Below are 19935 nucleotides of genomic sequence, written 5' to 3'. Positions count from 1 at the left end.
GTCGTGGGGTCTGAACTCTGGGCCTGGGCGCTGTCCCTCAGCTCTTCAGCTCAAGGCTAGCGCTCTACCACTTGAGCCACAGTGACACTTCCGGCTTTTTTCTTTTTGCTTATGTAGTGCTGAGGAATCGAACCTAGGGCCTCATGCATGCAAGGCAAGCACTCTACCACTAAGCCACCTTCCCAGCCCCTGGCCCATACAATATTAAGACACAGATTGTTCCCTTGATGGATTTTCTCACTAATGGCAAGGTTCAGACATTATGGAGAAGGAGCCGCCTTAGGAGGCAGTGATGCTATGGTGTAAGGAGTGAGCAAGGGGCTGGGAAAGTGGCTCAGTGGTAGAGAGCTTGCCTTGCATGCATGAGGCCCTGGGTTCGATTCTTCAGCACCACATAAGCAGAAAAAACTGGAAGTGGTGCTGTGGCTCAAGTGGTAGAGGGCTAACCTTGAGCTGAAGAGCTGAGGGACAGCGCCCAGGCCCAGAGTTCAGGCCTACAACTGACAAAAAACAACAACAACAAACTAACCTCCAAACAACCCCCCCCTTCCCAAAGGAGGAGTGAACAATGGCTGGGAGTTAGGGACAGCTTGGTGTTGAAGATGGTGTCTAACCTGTGGTGAAAAGACTGGCAGGATTTGGACATGTGGTAAGTAGCTAAGAGGATTTCAGGCAGGAAATTGCATGGAGCAAACACACAGAGGCTGGAATGCAAGGGGAAGTGGTGAGTATTTTGCTGCTTCTATGGTAAGGATTATTGTGTTTTGATTTTCTCTCTTTTAAAAATTCTTTTTAAAATGTCCTGTGGCAAAAAAAAAAAATGTCCTGTGGTAGATCTAGGGCAGATACAGTTCTTTCAGCTCTGATAATTTATATCAGAAGCAGTGACTGGTAGCCGTTCAAATTGTAAGCATTTTGGCTAGGAATTGCTTGGGCTGATTTCTCAGGAAGGACAAGCCAGTGTAGCTGGAACCTTAGAGCACTGGAAAAAGAGTTGGATCAAAACAGACAGATTTTACACACCAGGGTCAGACTTTATTCTATAGCCCGTGTATGCAAGTTGAATTTAAATTATAGTTATAAAGTTAATATATGCTCATTATGATCATGTGTATACAATTCAAAATGACTAATGTTCAGTTGCCAGAATTGTTGTATTTTTATGCATATTTAAGCATATTACCTCTTCGTCTCATTAGCATGTGTTAATTGCACAAAATAATAGGTTTTGTTATATTTTCATGCTTTATATCGTATTCATGTTCCTATTACCTTCACCTGTTCCTCCTCCCACTAGTCCCTTTTCAAATAGTCCCTCTTTTATTTCATGCCTTTTTTTCTTTTTTTGGTGCTGGTCTTGGGGCTTGAACTCAGAGCTTGGGCACTGTCCCTAAACTTGTCTGTTCAAGGCTAGCTTTCAATCTCTTGAGCCACAGCTCCACTTCCAGCTTTTTTTTTTTTGTCAGTTGTGGGGCTTGAACTCTGGGCCTGGGTGCTGTTCCTCAGCTCTTTATTTCAGGGCTAGTGCTCTACCTCTTGAGCCACAACTCCACTTTTGGTTTTCTGGTAGTTTATTGGAGATAAGGGTTTAGACTTTCGGGGCTGGGAAGGTGGTTCAGTGATAGAGTGCTAGCCTTGCATGCATGAGACCCTGGGTTCGACTCCTCAATACCACATAAGCAGAAGAAAGCCACAAGTGGTGCTGTGGCTCAAGTGGTAGAGCACTAGCCTTGAGCTGAAGAGTGCAGGGACAGTGCCCAGGCCCAGAGTTCAAGCCCCACGATCAACCGAAAAAAAAAAATACCAAAGGTTGTAGCTCAGTATTCATGAGTATGTTTAGCTTATACTAGGCCTAGGGACCAGTCCCTAGCATCAAAAATGAATACAATTACTTAATATTTGTAATACTTAATATTACTTAATATTTGTAATACAAATAACTATCAAATCCTACTTGAGGTCCTCTTGTTCTTTCCAAATTCTTCAGCTTGTAGGCCTAAAAATATGGACAGAAAGTGGATTTTTTCTGTCCTTCCAGTCTAAGACCCTTTCCTGGGGAGGGCAGCCAGTGTGGCTGGATTCTGAAATGGAGTTAGGAGTGACAACTGCTTTGGAACTTTGGTGATTTGGTACTGGATAGTGAGTGGATAGTGATTTTTTTCAAATAATTTATAGTTGAAACTGATTTCCAACTGTTAGAGGCAATATACCCTTTCAAACTTTCCTTGTTAGTGTTTTAAATAGAAAATCTGAGTTGGAAAAGGCTTCGAGGTAAAAAGACTTTAGAAGTTGGTAAGTGTTTAAAATTAGTTAAAAAAATCTTTTTGTCTATATCAGAGGTTGAGCTCGAGGATGGTTTTTTAGTAGCTATTTCTGTCTTCCAGCTTTGTCTCGCGCTTAGTTGAGTCTGTAGCAGCTCTGCTGATTGCCCAAGGACAGTTCACTGAAGAGTGGCTCTTAATACAAGCTCTGTCTAGGACCCTGATCTGTATTGTTTCATTTGAAAATGATGTCAACAGTATCTCATCAGAGATGGTTCCTATTGATTTTGGTAGAACCAGATATCTTACTTCCTTTTCTTTTTCTTTTTTTTTGGTTGGCCGTGGGGCTTGAACTCTGGGCCTGGGCGCTGTCCCTCAGCTCTTCAGCTCAAGGCGAGCACTCTACCACTTGAGCTACAGCGCCACTTCCGGTTTTCTGGTGGTTTATTGGAGATAGGAGTCTCACGGTCTCTCCTGCCAGGGCTGGCTTTGAACCGCGATCCTCACATCTCAGCCTCCTGAGTAGCTAGGATTACAGGCGTGAGCCACCAGCGCCCGGCTTTCTTACTTCCTTTTCTTACACTGTATATATGTTTAATACTCACTTTCCTATTTTTCATGCTTTTTTTTTTTTTTTTTTTCCTTGTTGGTCCTGGGCTTGAACTCAGGGGCTGGACACTGTCCCTGAACTTTGCTCAAGGCTAGCATTCTACCACTTAAGCCACAGTGCTTCTTTTGGCTTTTTTCTGAGTAGTTTATTGGAGATAAGAATCTCATGGGCCAGGTGCTGGTGGCTCTTGTTTATAATCCTAGCTACTCAGGAGGCTGAGAGATGAGGACGGAGGTTCAAACCAGTCCAGGCACAAAAGTCTGTAAGACTTTTTTTTTTTTTTTTTTTGAACTCTGGGCCTGGGTGCTGTCCTTCAGCTCAAGGCTAGTGCTCTAGCACTTGAGCCACAGCACCACTTCCGGCTTTTTTTTTCCTTCTGCTTATGTGGTACTGAGGAATTGAACCCAGGGCCTCATGCATGCAAGGCAAGCAAGCACTCTACCACTGAGCCACCTTCCCAGCCCTGTGAGACTCTTTATCTCCAGTTAACCACCAGAAAATGGGAAGTAGCCCTGTGGGTCAAAGTGATAGTGTTGCTTTGAGCAAAAAAAGCTCAGTGCCCTGAGTTCAAGCCCCAGGACAGACCCCCCCCCCAAATAAAAAGTGTGTGTGTGTGTGTATACACACACACACACACACACACACACACATATATATATTTACAATGTGATTCCTGAATTATAGACCTCTCATTTCCATTATTTCATATTTCTGTGTTTTTTTTTTTTTTTGTTTGGAGAGTTTTTTTTGTTTTGTTTTTTCAGTTGTGGAGCTTGAACTCAGGGCCTGGATGCTGTCTCTGAGCTTTTTTACTCAAGGTTAATGCTCTACCACTTTGAGCCAAAGCTTCAGTTTGGTTCTTTGGTGGTTAGTAGGAGTTAGGAGTCTCCCAAGACTTCCCTGCCTGGGCTGACTTTGAATGATGATTCTTAGATCTCAGCCTGGTAGCTAGCATGAGCCACCAGTGCTCAGCTGCAACAAATATTTTATTCTTAGTATGCACACACACACACACACACACACACACAACTATGAGAGTGTACTTTGTGCATGTATTTAATAACTAATCCAGCATGTTTTAATCTCAAAAATCTGTAAAAATACAGTGGAGATGGTAGGAATAGATTTGTTTGTATGAAATATCAAAACTAGTAATTTTTCCTGCCACATCATTGGACCCATGAAGACAGAGGTAGAACTAAAGTTAGCTTGTAGCCCCTTGAAATGATTTTAGAGGTCATTACCCCGTTTATTCAGAAAAGGTGATCTTTTTTTGCCTTACGGGCATCAACAACTTGTAACTAGAACCCTTCATATGGGTTATTGTTATTATTATTAATTATTATTATTTTTTGGTCAGTCGTGGGGCCTGAACTCTGGGCCTGGGCACTGTCCCTCAGCTCTAAAGCTCAAGGCTAGAGCTCTACCGCTTGAGTCATAGCACCACTTCTGGCCTTTTCTGCTTTTTTGGTGCTGAGGAATCGAACCCAGGGCCTTCTGCATATAAGGCAAGCACTCTACCACTGAGCCACCTTCCCAACCCTTATTATTTTTTTCTCCCTTAACACTGTCCAGGATTAAGGGGGAATTGTCTGGTAAGTGCTTCTTTTCTTGAGGAACTTACCTAAGTTTTCTCACTTTTGGCTTGGCTATTTGGGGTAGCAAGTGGCCATGTTGTTAGCACTTCTTAGAATACAGGTGCTGACAAAAGCCTTGCATCCCCAAGACCTTGTGCTTGGGTCTTGCCCTTCTTGCAAGTTTCAAGGGTGCCAATTGCCCGCCTTGCCGGTGTGGAGATAGCTTGAAATCCAAGGCATCTTTTGAGGATATCAAAGGATTGTGGAGTGTGGAAATGTTAAGGTTGCAGAATGCTTGCCGAGTACCACATGCTGTCGATGTGCTTACCGTAGTGATTTATGAGCCTTGGAAATGTGTGCTTTTGATACAGCTGTCATGAAGGTGGGCTTCAGTCTCCCTCGTCTGTACAGCTCTCCGAAATGATTGACTCTGAGCTCCCGTATAAAAATGGACCCCTGCTTCCTTACGTTCCCACCCTTCACAGCTTCTTTAAACCCTCTTAAAATTGAGGGAAAATGTTTGGAATAAGACACATTGAAAAGATCATACATCTGGCGGAAGTGTTAGAGAACTGAATGTGGCTAATGTACCAGGAAGAGAAGAGTGTGACTGTTTTTTATTTATTAATTTAAATTTTTATTGTGAAAATACCCTACAGAGGGGTTACAATTACATGAGCAAGGTAATGAGTACATTTCTTATCAAGCATTGTTTCCTCCTCCTTTGTTTCCCCTTCTCATCCCTTCCCATCTCCCCCCCCCCCCCCCCGCCACCAATGTGACTGTTTTGAGCTCATCTCTATTCCTGTTTAGTTCAGAAGGCTGTGGTGCCACTGAGTTGGCATTGCTTCATTTTTAATGCTCAGCTTAGACACAGTGACAGTTGTTCTCTTCTGATGGGAGGTGTTTGTACGTAGTTGTATACTCCTTGGCCCAACACATTCACCATGGGAGGTATTTACAGACGTGTTTGTGAAGGTCCTTAGCCTCTGTTGGTGGTGTTAGTGACAGGAGGACTGTGGCAGGGAGTTTGTGTTATGTAGAATAAGACCTAAGTGTTGCAATTTTTTTTGTTTGAGGGCTCTGGAAGACTAATAATAATTAGACCATACAACTAGCCAAATACACAGTTAAAATTATGATTAGGGCTCGGAAGGTGGCTTAATGGTAGGGTGCTTGCCTAGCATGCATGAAGCCCTGGGTTCAATTCCTCAGCACCACATGCACAGAAAAAGCCGGAAGTGGTGCTGTGGCTCAAGTGGTAGAATATTAACCTTGAGCAAAAGAAGCTCAGGGACAGTGTGCTCAGACCTTGAGTTCAAGCCCCAGGACTTGCCAAAAAAAAAAAAAAAAAAAAGGATGTTTCAAAGATGAGGTAAATCTGTTGCACTCCCTGATTTTTGTGAATTAGTGATTTTGTTTGCTTTTATGTGCTTAGAAAACGTTGTATACTTAGTACCTTTCAATTATGAAAATTCAATATTTTCTAGAAGACTGAACATGGGCTTCAGTATGCGAAGAAAGCACTTTTCTGATTTCTGCTTCTGTGAAGCTTCATTTTGTGCTGATGACAAATTCCAGGAGAAAATTGTTCAAAATTTTCACATTCATATACTTTGTTTATGATTTCTTTCCTTTGTATTTTGTGTTTGGCTTGACTACTGGCTTAAAAATAACATCTCTTTTTCTCCTTTTTTTTCCTTCTATGGTTGCTATTGAGGTCTAGGGTGTTTAATTTGGGAAAGAATAAAGAAAGAGACAAGAAAGCACTAATCAATTCTGTAAGTGAAACATAACTGTTGTTATAGAAACAATCCGGTTTAAATCCTGCCTCCTTTCCTGGAGGCTGCTCTTATCCAAGTCTCCTTTCCTCTAGGCTCTTGAGATCATCTGAGTGGTTTGTTGGGATTGTGCATTCATTGAGCCATATTTTTTTTGTGTGTGTGTCTCAAACAGGACACTATTCTAGGTATAGGGATATAAAGATGAGTAAGCTGTGTCCCTCCCCTCATGAATTCAAGACCAAGTTGGGGAAACAGGAACAAAAATAAATTTCTGAATAAAGCAAATAAATTCTAATAAAGCAAAAAACCATGCTTTAGCAGCCAAGAGAGAAGAGGTGTATGTACTCTCTGGGCTTTTGCACAGCATGTGTGCAGTGCCTGCAACAATAACCACAACAAGACTTGCTTATCAACAACTGATTCATCCCTCTCACGGAACACCTCCAGGCAGCTGCATTCAGTGTGGATATGTAAGCCTGATGTAAGTTGATGACATTGTTCAGCTCACTGATGGTTGGCTTTTGAGGAGTAGAGAATAAATATTTTCTAGAAAGAGGTTGAACATTTTGACTTGGTATTCATTCTCCTGAATCTGAAATGTCTTCCTATATACTTTGTTGGCTTTTTGTTTTTGTTGTTGTTGGTTGTAGGGCTTGAACTCTGGGCCTGGGCACTGTCCCTCAGTATTTCAGCTCAAGGCTAGTGCTCTACCATTTGAGCAACAGTGCTCAAATGGTTTTCTGAGTGGTTTATTAGAGATAAGAGTCTCACTGACTTTCCTTCCAGGGCTACTTTTGAACTGAGATCCTTAAATCTCAGCCTCTTGAGTAGCTAGGATTACAGGCGTGAGCCACCAGCGCTGGCTTACTTTGTTGACTTTTAAGAATATTCTCTTAGAGCTTCTTCTTCTTCTTCTTCTTTTTTTTTTTTGGGGGTCCGGTCGTGGGGCCTGAACTCTGGGTCTGGGTGCTGTCCCTCAGCTCTTCAGCTCAAGGCTAGTGCTCTACCACTTGCGCCACAGCACCACTGCCATCTTTTATCTTTTTGTTTATGTGGTGCTGAGGAATGGAACCCAGGGCCTCAGGCATGCAAGGCAAGCGCACTACCACTGAGCCACCTTCCCAGACCTTTCTTAGAGCTTCTATTAAAAAATATTTTGTCTTGAATCCCTTTGGAGAAAGAGTTCTTTCTAAATAGAAAGGACAATATTTGGTTTTCCACTTCAGTCTTACCTGCTGATTTTCCTTCCTCTCTAAAAAGTGTAATCTGATCTGTTTTCTTCCTAGAAAGTGCTTGCTTATGGAGGAGGATCTGAAAGACCATTAGCAAGAATTCACTAGAATTAAAAAAAAAAAAAGATAAGAATCACATAGGACTTTATCAGTCCAATTCCAAGCTGTTAATTGTATCTATTCCTTTCATATTTCTCTTACTGGCATCAGATCTGCTTATTTATCAAATAGATTATTATTTTGTTACTAGTTAGATAATATGTAGAAGGTGCTGCAGAAACTTCCCAAATGGTGGTGCTGGCCTGCATTAAGAATAGTCATGACGCCGGGCGCTGGTGGCTCACGCCTGTAATCCTAGCTACTCAGGAGGCTGAGATCTGAGGATCGCGGTTCAAAGCCAGCCCGAGCAGGAGAGACCGTGAAACTCCTATCTCCAATAAACCACCGGAAAACCGGAAGTGGCGCTGTAGCTCAAGTGGTAGAGCGCTCGCCTTGAGCTGAAGAGCTGAGGGACAGCGCCCAGGCCCAGAGTTCAAGCCCCACGACCGACCAAAAAAAAAAAAAAAAAAAAAAAAAAAAAGAATAGTCATGACTTTCTTTTTAGTGGGTGATGGTCCTTTAACTGTTTTGCATACTTTTTAATATGTATACTCTGTTATCTGTCTGAAAGGAACATATAAATTCAGTTCTAATCTTAGTTAGAAATCTCTGGTTTCAGAGAAGATTGGCTGGCACTGAGTGCTGTGTCTGTCAGCCAGCCAACAGGGATTGGATGACACTATGTTTCATGTTTTTATTTATTTATTTTTTGCCAGTCCCGGAGCTTGAACTGAGGGCCTGGGTACTGTCCCTCAGCAGCTGCAGCAGCTGTTGCCACTACCACCACCACTGCCGCCGCTTCCTCCTCCTCCTCCTCCTCCTCCTCCTCCTCCTCTTCCTCTTCTCCTTCCTCTCCTTCCTCTTCCTCCTCTTGTTCCTTTTCCTTCTCCTTCCCCTCCTCCCTCCCCTCCTCTTCCTCTTCCTCCTCCATGCATACTAGGCAAGCACTCTACCATTAAGCCACATTCCCAGTCTATGTTTCATGTTTAATGATGATATTATTGACCTCACTGCGAGGCAAGCTTTGCAAGAATAAAATATATAGAGCTATGTAGGACAAAAGTGGAATAAAACCAAGAATTTATTGCTTAGGATAACAAACAAATATAGCCTAGTTTCAGGCTAATTTGAGATTTTTGTGGCTTAAGGAAATTGACTAAGGGTTAAGAGCTGGGTTTTGCAGACTGTGTGCTCTTGGACTAGGAGTCTTGGAGACAGGTTAGAACAGTGGCAGCAGGGTCAGCTGGAGGCTGGGACTGTGGTGTGTGTGTACTAGGTCTAGTAGACTGGGCAGGCTTTCAGAGTTTGGGGAAGCCAGGAGCAAGGAAGATTTCTGTTGACACCTGGGGAGGTGCAGAAGTTACACGTTAGGACCTTCCCCCCTTATATTCTAAGTCATTAGAGATTTTTAATGTTTAAATCTGCTAAATTATTACCCTTATGCTTTCCATGAAACCCTTTACAATTACTAGATAATTTATGTAAGTAAAACTTGGCAACAAAATTAATTATTACGATTTTTTTTTTTTTTTTTTTGGTCAGTTGTGGGGCCTGAACTTTTGGCCTGGGCAATATCCCTCAGCTCTTCAGCTCAAGGCCAGCGCTCTACCACTTGAGCCACAGCGCCACTTCCGGTTTTTTTCTTTTTGCTTATGTGGTGCTGAGGAATGGAACCCGGGGCCTCAGGCATGCAAGGCAAGCGCTCTACCACTGAGCCACCTTCCCAGCCCCAGACCTAACAGTAAGGAAGGAGCTAGCCAGCCAGTGCTTGAGGAGTGTCTGTCTGAGTGGCTGTGGTAAAAAAAAAAATTTTTTTTTTTGGGTCGGTTGTGAGGCTTGATCTCTGGGCCTGGGCGCTGTCCCTCAGCTCTTAAGCTCAAGGCTAGCTCTACCACTTGAGCCACAGCGCCACTTCTGGTTTTCTGAGTAGTTTATTGGAGATAAGAGTCTCAGAGACTTTTCTGCCCTGGCTGGCTTTGAACTGCGATCCTCAGATCTCAGCCTTCTTAGTAGCTAAGATTACAGGTATAAACCACCAGTGCCCGGCCCTAAACACATTTTAAAATGAGGCAACTGTGTTACTTAGACAGTGGGAGACGTGTGTGTGAGTGTGTGTGTGTGTGTATGTGAGTATGTGTGTGTGGTTCTGTGGTAAGGAGGTTGCTAGGCCTTGGAGCAAGGCCTCTGCAGGTAAGAGACCTGCAGAACTGTGACAAGCCCCTGGGAGCAGAGGGAAGGAGTTTCTGTGCAAAAGTCTGGAGGTGGGTCTTGCTGGTGTCAGCATGGAACTGTGGCAGTACTCTTGGAGTATAGGTCAGAACGAGAGAGGCAGGTTGGGGGAGAGAGAAGGAAAAGAGGAAAGAGGAGAGGGGAGAAAGAAGCTAGGGCAGAGGTCCTCCAGAACACCTTACCTTACACCTCTGGCATTTCATTCTGTGTGGAATGGGAAGTCATTAGAAGATTTTTGTCAAGTGTATCAGGGTCTTGACTCTAAAAGACCTCTTTAGCTGCTTTGTGAAAGTTAGGTTGCTGCTTGTCAGAGTGGAAGTGAAAAGATTGGTTGGAAAGCCACTTCAGTAGTCTAGGGGAGAGGAGGAGGAGGAGTGCATTGGGTTGACCAGTTGGTGGTACAGGTAGAGTAACAAAAGTGGTTCGGAGAGATGATGTGTCCTGAGAACTGAAAGTTACCATATAAGCAGTTGAAGGGATATTCTATGAATGCTGTCGACTGGCATTTCCAGTGCCTTTATCTTTAGAGGATTTGGTAGATTTTCTATCCTGGAACTGGGAAAGATCAGGTCTGAGACTTGTCTGTATCATGCATCCATTCACTGATGGAACAAGAAAGATTCCATAACAACTGGTGTGTAAACTTCCATCTGTAATGGTCATTTATTGAATATAAAGGTATGTCTGAAAACTGTATGCCTGAATAAATAATATGTTGAATTCTGGTATTTAGTGTGATTGTGTTCCACTCGAACTGTTTAGTATTAACTGTGAAATGTGTTGCAGCAATAATAAGGTATGCTGTGGGTACCTTTCCGCTGTTATTGAAATCCATTAACAACTTCTGCTGTGCTTGGCTGCCTTTCATTGTTACGCTTTATGGTTCATGCTAAAGCTCTTGGTGTAAATGACATCCATTCTGCAATGGTTTCTCAAGGCTCTATAAGCAGTGATGATGGGTTTTGAGTGAACATCTGTTTACTCCACAGGAGTATAGCTTACCCCTCAGGTCAGGGTTTGCCAGGCTTCTACTGTCTGCCCGTAGAATATTACCTAGAAAGACCTTGGATAATTTCATGAACTTGTAGAAGCACATTGGCTGATGGTACTTGACCTGACTGAACACCCTTTGTTTCTTCAGCTATAGAGAGACATTAATTTTGCCAGGTACTGTAGAAAGAAGGTCCTGTAAAAAGTGAGTGAAGGGCTGGGCCCTGGTGCCTCATGTCTATAATCCTAGCTACTCAGGAGGCTGAGATCTGAGGATTGCAGTTCAAAGCCAGCTCGGGCAGGAAAGGCTGTGAAACTCTTATCTCCAATAAACCACCAGAAAACCAGAAGTGGCACTGTAACTCAAGTGGTAGAGTGCTAGCCTTGAGCTGAAGAGCTAAGGGACAGTTCTCAGGCCCAGAGTTCAAGTCCCACGACCGACAAAAAAAAAAAAAAAAAAAATTAACTGGCTTATAAAGTGCAAGTCCTGGACTTCAGTCCCCAGTACCATTCTCCTCAAATAAAAAATATTCAGGGAGATGGGAAGGTAGCTTAGTGGTAGAGTGCTTGCCTAGCATGCATGAAGGCCCGGGTGCAATTCTTCAGTACTACATACACAGAAAGTAGCCTTAAATGGCTCTGTGGCAATGTGGCTCAAGTGGTAGAGCACTAGCCTTGAGCCAAAGTAGCTCAGAGACCAGTGCCAGGCTTGACCAGTCAAGCTACTTGACAGGCCAAAAAAAAAAATCAGAAGGAACTTCTTTTCCATAGTCACCTAAAGCTTAATAATAAAGGTTTTAGAAAGTTTTTTTTTTTTTTTTTTTTTTTGGTCCAGTCGTGGGGCCTGAACTCTGGGCCTGGGTGCTGTCCCTCAGTTCTTCAGCTCAAGGCTAGCACTCTACCACTTGAGCCACAGCGCCACTTCTGGCTTTTTTTCTTTTTGCGTATGTGGTGCTAGGGAATTGAACCCAGGGCTTCATGAATGCAAGGCAAGCACTCTACCACTGAGCCACCTGCCCAGCCCCAAGATTTTTTTTGTTGGTAACACATACCATTTATTTATCATCATCATCATTATCGTCATCATCATTATTTTGCCAGCCCTGGGGCTTGATTTCAGGGCCTGGGCACTGTCCCTGAGGTTCTTTTTTGCTCAGGGCTTAACATGTTAACACTTGAGCCACAGCTCCACTTCTGACTTTTTCTGTTTATGTGGTACTGAGAAATTGAACCCAGGGCTTCATGCATACTAGGCAAGTACTTAGCCCTACATAACTTTATTTGATGAAAAGTGTACATTCTCTGATTTTCTTTCTAGAGAAATGCATATACACATTCAGTGCAGCAGTTTATTCATAATATGTTTACTTGAGTAGCTGCCAGCCATAATTTATAGTATTAGGACACACTAGTGAACAAAATAGGTAAATAAAACAAGGGAGGAAACAAATCTAAAATCCCCAAAGATTACTTTTCATATACTGTATTGCAGACAGTAAGTAAAACACAAGAAATAAGAATATTACACAATATGTTAGGTTTTGTGTGGACAAAATGGAATATGTAAGGCTGTTTACAGCAGGGTAGGCATTGGATAGGTGTTATAGAATCATCAGGTTCAGATGGTGTGGGGGGAGCCATGTGTAGTGTGGGGATGGAGCCTTCCAGTAGTGGGAAACAGTGGAAAGGTGCTAGTAGTGGCTGCCAGGAAGGCAGTATGATCTGAGCAGGAGCAGAAGGAGCAAGGGGAAAAAGTGCTGTCAGTCATTTCCTAACGCTGCATAGCTATTGACCACAAATTGGGTGGCTTAATAAAACAGAAATCTAGTGGCTTCAAATGGGAAAGCACTGGAAGGTTTTGAGCAAAGAAGTGACATGATGTGATTTGTGTTTTAAAAGGTTACTTTCCCTCTTGTGTTGACAGTGTTGACAGCCTCAGAAATAAGGAGATGGGTGGGAGCCTACTGTCAGAATAAACCACTTGGAGAATGCTGAAAAGAATTTGGTTTTAGGATGCATTTTCAAAGTATAGCAAGCAGGGCACTGGTGGCTCACGCCTATAGACCTAGCTGTTCAGGAGGCTGAGATGGGAGACAGGTCCAAAGCAGCTCAGGCAGACAAATCCTTGAGACTCACTTCAAATTAATCAGCAAAAAAGCTGGAGATGAGACTCAAGGGTCAGTTCTGACTGGAAGAAGTCTTTTTTTTCTTTTTTTGTCGGTCGTGGGGCTTGAACTCTGGGCCTGGGCACTGTCCCTCAGCTCTTCAGCTCAAGGCGAGCGCTCTACCACTTGAGCTACAGCGCCACTTCCGTTTTTCTGGTGGTTTAATGGTCTCACGGTCTCTCCTGCCCGGGCTGGCTTTGAACCTCGATCCTCAGATCTCAGCCTCCTGAGTAGCTAGGATTATAGGCGTGAGCCACCAGTGCCCGGCTTGGAAGAAGTCTTGTGAGAGTGGGAGGCCCTGAGTTTAAGGCCCTCTACCGGGCTTGAAAGTGTGCGCGCACACACACACACATGCACATGCACATGCACACACACACACACACACACACACAAAATGATATTTCCTAATGATTCTCCCTCACCACCCCCCATTATTAGGCACTGAACTCAGGGCTTCATGCTTCCTAGGCAAGCAGTCTACCACTTGAGCCATGTCCCTAGCCCTTTCTGATGGAATTTGGTATAGACTTGAGTTAGGGAGGCCAGGTTTTGGGACTGAGTTGCTGGAAATTGTCAACTGACATTGGTTAAATGAATCTCGAGCTGGGATGCAGCCGGGCACCGGTGGCTCATGCCTTTAATCCTAGCTACTCAGGAGGCTGAGATCTGAGGATTGCGGTTCAAAGCCCAGTCCAGGTAGGAAAGACCGTGAGACTCCTATCTTAAATAAACCACCAGAAAACCGGAAGTGGTGCTGTAGCTCAAGTGATAGAGTGCTTGCCTTGAGTTGAAGAGCTGAGGGACAGCGCCCAGGCCCAGAGTTCAAGCCCCACAACCGACCAAAAAAAAAAAAAAAAAGTTGAGATTCAAACCCAATTCAGGAGGGTTCACCTGTAGTTCTCATTATTGAGGAGACTGATTCTCTAGAAATTGTTCGAACCTAGGAGTTTGAGACCAGCTGAGTAACACAGTGAGCCCCTCAGCTCCAATCAAACTTTAGTTTAGGTACTGAATTTAATGTAGTATGTTATACAGAATCTAATTCAGGTGAGAAACTTGGGTCTAGATGTATAATTGTAAGTCCATGGCAAATGTAATTGAAAATGAGAATTTGAAAGATCAGTCACCACTGGAGTATGATGAAGAAATACCCAAGAGCCAATCCCTGAGAGTTGAAGAGGTTTGGGAGAACAGTCAGCAAGGAAATTTGAGATGAGATTAGTCAAAAAGGAAGACACCAGGAGACTGTGAACTCTAGAATTCAAGGACGCCACATAAGCAAAATGGATTCAAGGGAGAAGGGTAGATTTGGGAAAACAAGCTTTGGTCATTGGTGACCTTGGCAACTTTGAACTTCCTGGAGTACTTGGCCTTTATTGAAGTGGGCTCCAGAGAGGAAGAACCAGAGGGAATGTGGCACCTTTTGTAAGACACTTGATGTGAAGAATAGAGGAAAAGGCTAGAGCCAGTGGAAATTAAGTGAGGGTTGTTGTTTTTGTTTTAGATGAGATGTAACACTATATATCCTTCAAAATTTGGTATGGTTTCAGGGAATAAATGCTTTTGTGAACTTGCACGTTCAAAGCTTAAGCCCATGGGGCAAAACCCTCCAAATCTCTTTGAAACTTACATTATATTAAGAACTTTCATGGTCTGATAATTAGACCACAAAGAATGAGAATTCCTAAGTGTCTTTAATTTTTCTTGTACGGAATAAACCTTAGTGCACGTCATTTTTTTGACATGTCATAATACTTATTTTACATTAGTGGGCTGGGAAGGTGGCTCAGTGGTAGAGTGCTTGCCTTGCATGCATGAGGCCCTGGGTTCGATTCTTCAGCACCACATAAGCAGAAAAAGCCGGAAGTGGCGCTGTGGCTCAAGTGGTAGAGGGCTAACCTTGAGCTGAAGAGCTGAGGGACAGTGCCCAGGCCCAGAGTTCAGGCCCACAACTGACAAAACAACAACAACAACAACAAAAAAAACCCCAAAATACATTTAGTACTTTTTCAGCACAGTTCTACATGAATTTTATCTTTACACAATTCTATGTAATAGATATTATTATCCCATTTTATAACTGTGAGAGGAGAAGGGAGGCACAGAGACATCTGGTAATTTGCCCAGAGTTACTCAGCTCAGAAATGACAAATGCAAGTGTTTCTATTAAATTTGGACAGTACTGGGGATTGAATCTAGTTTTGTGCCTGCTGGATCCATGCCCCCAGTCCTTCTGTTTGTCTTGTTTCTGAGGTAGGGTCTTGTTAACTTCTTCTGGGCTAGTCCAGCTTGAGACTATCCTGCCTCTGGATTTCCCCCCAGTAGCTGCACAACCAGACAACCTCACCTGGCCTTTGCAAAATTTTGTTTTAATCTTTTTGTTGGTTGTGGTGCTTGAACTTGGTGCCTGAGTGCCATCCCTAAACTCTTTTTCTCAAGGCTAGTGCTCTACCACTTTGAGCCACACCACCACCACCACCACCACCACCACCACCACCACTACCTCTTCTTCTCCTCCTCCTCGTCGTTGTCATTGTCCTCATCGTCCTTGTCCTCTTCCTTCTCTTCATCTTCTTCTTCGTCGTATTCTTTGTCGTCTTCTTTGTCTTTTTTAAAAAATTTTTTAAATATTATAGGGTCTTATTGTAGCCCATGATGGCTTTGGACTCAGCCATCCAGATGCTGGGATTACAATCCCAGTGTACACCTCCATACCTTACTAGAACCAAGTTGGACTCTAGACTGTTTATAACTACTACACTGTGCTTCTCTGTGTGTGCGTGTGCGTGTGCGTGTGTGTGTGCATGTGCGTGTGTGTGTGTGTGTGTGTGTGTGTGTGTGTGTGTGTGTGTGTGTGTGTTATAAGATTTGAATTCAGGGCTTTGTGCTTGCCTGGCAGGCACTCTGAACCAGACCCTTGACCGTTTTTTGCTCTGGCTTTTTCCAGGTCTTGCTTGTACCTGAGCTGGCCTTTATCGTCATCCTCCGATTTATGTTTATTGTGATAGCCAGGATGACAGATGTTTGCCACCATGTCCATCTTTTTCTGTTGAGATGGGCTTTTTCAACTATTTTTTCTGAACATGCCTAGAACTGGGATCCTTCTGACCTCACCTCTTATGTAGCTGGGATGACAAAACATATGCCACTTGCTTCCAGCTAATAGTTGAAATGGAATTTTATGAATCTTTTGTTCTGAGCTGGTCTTGAATTAAAATACTCTTCATCTCAGGCTTTCAAGTTTCTAGGATTATAGACATGAGCCACTGGTGACTGGCTCCATATGGTTCTTTAATTATAGTTGTTAATAAAATGTGTGTATGACCTGTCCCTAAGTGAGGTGAAGATGAGTGTTTGGAAAGTTTTTGAGAGTGTGTGTGTGTGTGTGTGGGGGGGGTATTGGGGTTTGAATTTAGAGCCTAGTGCTTGCTTTATCATTTGAGCTGCACTACCAGCTCTGGGAGCCTTTGATATTTTCATCTAAAATGTTGTGTAAGAGAAAAAGCAGTGTTTTCATGTACTTATCTTGAGCTGTAAAATGAATATAGGCTTTTCTCCAAGGACTTGAGCCATTGTCTAAAACTTGTGGACTGGCATATATATACCTCTACCTTTTCTGTTTTCTGCTGAAATAGCGAAGTTCCACCAGGAAGATGGGGACAGGAAGGAAACAGCTGGGAAGGCTCTGTTGTGTGGAGAAAAACTTGTGGCAGTGCTCAGGATGGCTGAACACTGTGGGAAGAGAAGTGCTTGCAGTGAGTGGTGCGGAGAGAGACAGGGTGGCTGGCTGGGCAGGTGGGTGGTTCAAGGAGATGAGAGCCCCTAAGAACTCTCCTCTCATTCCCCTCACCCTTCATCCTGGCAGGACGGTGGTGACAAGGAAGAGTGAACCAATGGCAAAGTGTTCACTAGAAGCTGTGGAATGGTTGCCCAGATACTGTGTTAAAACTCTGGGACAATACTTTTGTGTAATTACTTTTTCTCTTTCTCTTTTCTTTTTCTCTTGACTTGGGTATCACTGATACCAAGTTTATATCCTATACTACGTTGTAACTGTCCAGTATCTTCAATGTAAATGTTCTATTGGAGGAAGTGATACAAAGACCAGATCCACGATCAACTTCTGCCCTTCCCCTACAGTAAAAGGAGCTCCCAGAGCCTCAGCAGTCCATACTCATTTATTTAGTTTGCCTTGTTCACAGCAAGATAATTTCATTTCCCTTTCTTCAGTAAAAAAGGATAATGATTGACCCTCTTCTCTTAATTAAGCATGAAACCAAATCGGACATTTAAGTAGGAACAGAACAATGGCACATATAGGGCCTTGCATTTTCCTTTATGAAGTCCTTGGGAGCTGTACATGTGTTTTGTAGACTGCTTTGATTGAAAATATTTACACAGAAAATGAGCTTGTGGAATGAACACATTGGAATATGAATTTATCACCCCTAAATAAGTCTCAGTGTGTACAGCATCCAAGGACTCCTAGAGGCTGATTCTAAAGATAGGATTGGACTGGAAAGATGACTGCTGGGTTTTTCACATGACTTCTTCAGAGCACTTTTCTGGAATGGATTTTGCATTTATTTGTTTCATGTTCATTATTTACACAGGACTTCCCTGCACATGCTAGAAAGCAAGCCAGTCTTGTTTTCTACTTTGTCCTCAGTGAAGAAAAATTGCTAAATGAGTGAATGGTTTTTAGATATGTTCTCAATCCATTAAAGTTAATAAAGTATTGATTACAAGAATGATTTTCTAGATGCACATGAGTAAAATGAAAACAGCAAAAAGGATTTAACTGGTGGCTGTGTTGTGTTGATGTACAAAGATAAAATGAAGCCCGGCGCCGTGGCTCATGCCTGTAATCCTAGCTACTCAGGAGGCTGAGATCTGAGAGGATCACGAGTCAAAGCCAGCCTGGACAGGAAAGTACTTGAGACTCTTATCTCCAATAAACCACCAGAAAACCAGAAGTGGCGCTGTAGCTCAAGTGGTAGAGTGCTAGCCTTGAGCTGAAGAGCTGAGGGACAGTGCTCAGGCCCAGAGTTCAAGCCCCACAACTGACCAAAAAAAAAAAAAAAAAAAAAAAAGATAAAATGGGAGCCCCACAGATCTCAACCGTTGTTTGTTTGTTTGTTTGGTGGCTTGAGCGACCAGTGCCTGGCTCTGGTGTGTGTGTGTGTATGTGTGTGTATGTATGTGTGTGTGTGTGTGTGTGTGTGTGTGTATGTGTGTGTGGCTTGAGCGACCAGTGCCTGGCTCTGGTGTGTGTGTGTGTGTGTGTGTGTGTGTGTGTGTGTGTGTGTGTGTGTGTGTGTGTGTGTGTGTGTGTGTGTGTGTGTGTGTGTGTGTGTGTGTGTGTGTGTGTGTTGGTCTTGAGGCTTGAACTCAGGGCCTGTGCATTATCCTCAACTTCAAGGCTAGTGCTCTACTTTGAGCCACTTTGAGCCACAGCTCTGCTTCAGGTTCTTAGGTAGTTACTTGGAGATCACAGTCTCTCATGGACTTTCCTGCCTTGGCTGGCTTTGAACAGCTTAAAAAAAAATTAAGTAGAGAAGGCCTAATTATATCTCAGCTATAAATTGCTTTACAAAAAAATCTGGGACATGCGTGACCAATATTAGGCTTTTAATATTTGTTCATGCTTTGTTTATATTATTCTCTAAAGCTTATATGTTGTGACTGTTTCATAACAAGTTTAAATATATAAAATCCTGATTCATGAAAGTCAGATGTGGGTGTGCGGCAGAACACTCCCTCGTGGCGGCGGCGACTGGGCCTATGCCCCCCCCTCCCCCCAACGCGGTGCCGAGCCCGCCCAGGCCCGCCGCCCAGGCCGGGACGATGGTGAAGTGTTTCCTGGGCCAGAGCGTGCTCCGAAGTTCCTGGGACCCGAACCCCTACCACAACCATGTCTTGACAGAAGACAGAGTACACCGGGAGGTCACCGCTGACCAGAAGCTTCTGTCCTGGAGACTCCTGACCAAGACCAACAGGATGCCCCGCTGGGCGGAGCCATCTTTTCCTGTCAGTGTTGGTCACGCGGTGTACATCCTGGAGGACTCGATTGTGGACCCACAGAATCAGACCATGACCACCTTCACCTGGAACATCAACCACGCCCGGCTGGTGTGTTTGCTGTGTGAACCCCGACGGCAGCTGGACCGAAATCCGCCGGGAAGCCTGGGCTTCCTCCAGCTTGTTGGGCGTCTCCAGAGCCGTCCAGGAATTTGGTCTTGCCCGGTTCAAAAGCAACGTGCCCAAGAAGATGAAGGGCTTTGAGTACATCCCGGCCAAGCTGCAAGGGAGGCCCCTTCCAGAACGCTGGCGGAGACGCCAAGGAAGCCAAGGAGAAGGCAGCTACAGAGAAAGCCAAGGATCTGGCCAACAAGGCCGCCGGCAAGCAGTAGCAAGCAGTAAGCAGCAGCAGCAGCAGCAGCAGCAGCAGCAGCAGCAAGGCCGCCAGCAGCAGCAGCAGCAGCAGCAGCAGCAGCAGCAGCAGCAAGCAGCAGCAAGCAGCAGCAAGCAGCAAGCAGCAAGCATCAGCAAGGCCGCCAGCAGCAGCAAGCAGTAAGCAGCAGCAGCAGCAGCAAGGCCGCCAGCAGCAGCAGCAGCAGCAGCAGCAGCAGCAGCAAGCAGCAAGCAGCAGCAAGCAGTAAGCAGCATCAGCCGCCACCAACAAGGCCGCCAGCAGCAGCAGCAGCAGCAGCAGCAGCAGCAAGGCCGCCAGCAGCAGCAAGCAGTAAGCAGCAGCAGCAGCAAGGCTGCCAGCAGCAGCAGCAAGCAGCAGCAAGCAGCAGCAGCAAGGCCGCCAGCAGCAGCAAGCAGTAAGCAGCAGCAGCAGCAAGCAGCAGCAGCAAGCAGCAGCAAGCAGCAAGCAGCAGCAGCAAGCAGCAAGCAGCAGCAGCAGCAAGGCCGCCAGCAAGCAGTAAGCAGTAAGCAGCAAGCAAGCAGCAAGCAGCAAGCAGCAAGCAGCAGCAAGCAG

The 19935-nt window shown here is 44.3% G+C and overlaps 1 protein-coding gene and 1 pseudogene across 2 annotated transcripts in view; both read left to right on the top strand.

Moving 5' to 3' along the window:
* Positions 1–19935, top strand: part of Rere (arginine-glutamic acid dipeptide repeats) — a 402127-nt gene that overhangs the window by 14522 nt on the left and 367670 nt on the right. The gene's annotated exons all lie outside the window — the stretch shown is intronic.
* On the top strand, positions 16638–19360 carry LOC138837942 (PRELI domain-containing protein 1, mitochondrial pseudogene; annotated as a pseudogene).

Source organism: Dipodomys merriami, unplaced genomic scaffold (assembly GCF_024711535.1).
Source record: "Dipodomys merriami isolate MVZ:Mamm:240054 unplaced genomic scaffold, mDipMer1.0.p SCAF_28, whole genome shotgun sequence".
NCBI classification, from domain to species: domain Eukaryota; kingdom Metazoa; phylum Chordata; class Mammalia; order Rodentia; family Heteromyidae; genus Dipodomys; species Dipodomys merriami.
Note: the sequence above shows the minus strand (reverse complement) of the source record. Positions and strands in the feature narration are given on the sequence as shown.